The following is a 2,506-nucleotide window of genomic DNA, read 5'->3' on the forward strand; positions in this document are numbered from 1 at the left end:
CCTGTGCAATACTAACTGCATTTCCTTTTCTACTCATATTTTCCTATACTGAATAAATGTTTAATAGTCCAAACAAGTGCTTTTATTTTCGCATACTTTCTATCTTTTATATGTAATTTTGTGAATGCATGCAGAATATCTACGCATAGATAGAATCCAAGGTAGTATCCTACTGAAATTGTTGAATTGCATTTTGAAACAGTAAGATTAAAAAAATGTAAATACTAAATTTGCAAAATAAATGTATCTTACAGAAGAAAACTAAGTTCAGATTTAAATTTCTGCACACCCAAATTAGTTTAGAACATGTGCCAATATAAATGCAACAAAAATTTAGTTGACCAGTGTTATCTGGAGCAGTGTTCTCAGTAACATGAGATTTTCGCTGTGTACCAGCAGGTGGTGCTGTTGCCTATTAAACTTGCAGACTGTAGGATCCTGGTTTTTATTTTATTTATTATTATGAAAACACAAATCGGTGTAAATAGATTTCAATGGTTATTTTCCAGCCTACTTATTTACAATCAAACTACACAGAATAAACATTGTACTACTCACATCATTTTGGAGGGATGCGTCATTTTGTGTAAAACATTTCCGCACTAGATATGAGCAAAGCATATACATGTAATTGCATCTCTTTTTTTTTTAAACTGCATATTACTCCTGTGATTTTATGGAACATATGTCCACCTCGCCATGAGCCCCATTATATATAGTTATTGTTATCTGTGTAGATATTGCTGGTTCTAATCTACAGGCGCTACTGGCAGTTGTTCCTGTGAGCTTTTGTCGCATCTAGAATGGGTGCAAGTGTACAAGGGCCCCTGAATCAGTGGGTTCACACTGTAAAACCTGCACCCGTTAATTGAATATTTACCCTTCTGGAGTCCCACATTGGCAGCAGCAGCACTCCAGAAGTCCCCAGGAAAATGGCGTAGTGGCTTTTTCCCATTTTGCAGGACATTACTTTACTTTTGGTACTGATTTCCCCATTACTTCTGCTTCGCCCACAAGTTTCTGAACCATCACAAGTAGTTCTCTACTTTACCAGCTCATTACTGGCCAAGCGATGGTACTACTGCCTGCAGACGGTGTCTCTCACCCATATAGTATACACTTATGCCAACGACCGCAGGTTATCACTACTTAATATTACTTACTTCAGTAGAGTAGGCATAAGCAAGCTTAATGGGTTCTGTGGGGATGGTGGTTGCTATAAGTGTAATCAAGTTCAGTAATTATGTTTGAGGACATTTTCGGATCTTGTAAGCTTGAATGATGTTGACAAGGATAGTCCTTGTGACTCAACACAACCAATCACTATTGGGATCATTCAAAGGCTTCATTACCTTATCAGCAAGCTCCGTAAATTAGATGTTGGTCCTCATGCACAATATAGCCAGAGTTCCTGATCAAGTAATGTGAATGTCACCTAGGCCTCAAAGGTGTGTAGATTTGTGTATATGGGTGTTTGGATATAGAGGGTTGTGTTTATTATATTGTTATTTTCCGAAATCATAGCTCTGTGGCAATGAGGGTAAGTGTACTTCCCCATCTTATATGCCTAACAGATGCTTCAGATACATGTTCCCATTAAAATAGGACATATTTAATTTTAAAGGGGCAGGGAGAGGACCCACAGTTAAGATGAGAATAATTTAGCAAAGTCCCCAAGATGATGGCATAGGCTTTCCCAATCTAGTGAAATACAACCATGCTACACATATGGCTCAATGTGTTCTGTGGCACCCCCTCCATGTCTCTCCTGGACCACCATAGATTCTGATTTCCTTTCACTTTACTCTACTAAGGGCAGGGCCGGATTAACAATGGGCCTGATGGAGCTACAGCTCCAGGCCCACTCTACAAATAGGCCCATTTTGAAGCTGAGAGCAGAAAATGCAGGGACTAGGCTGGTGTAAAAGGGGCCAGCCCAGGAATGTCCCTGCATGATCCTGGGACCATATTCCCGGGTAAATCCCTGCATTTTCTGGTGTGAAAGGGTTATTATTTCAAATAGCCTGGACCTGCAGTGCTCTGAATACAGCCGGGCAGTCCACTGCTCTCTGCCCTGCTGTCATTTCTGCCCGGCGGCGGCTGTCCTCCAGTTACAGAGAGCATGTATTTCCCCTTGGCAATGAGCATGTAATCCCACATGGCAACAAGCATGGAACCCCAGGCAATGAGTATGGGACCTCTGGTAATGAGCATGTAGGTAAGCACTTATGTAGCATCATTTTTAATAGGCATTATGGTGTCTGGCATAATACATAATAGACATTATGGTGTGGCTTAACATGTAAAAGGCATTATGGTGTACATTTTTAATGCACTCCTTAGGAGCACAATGCCCTTGTTTATGGAGCGTATTGTGTATTATTGCTCAATCTGTTTGGTATAGTGTGTATTTTGTCTCAATCCATGTGGCATAGTGTGAATTTTGACTAAGTCGGTATGAATTTTGGCTCATTCCATGTGGCATAATTTGTAAGAGGCAAGTACA

The sequence above is a fragment of the Crinia signifera genome, chromosome 5 (assembly GCF_055691185.1).
Source record: "Crinia signifera chromosome 5, ASM5569118v1, whole genome shotgun sequence".
Classification (NCBI taxonomy): Eukaryota; Metazoa; Chordata; class Amphibia; order Anura; family Myobatrachidae; genus Crinia; species Crinia signifera.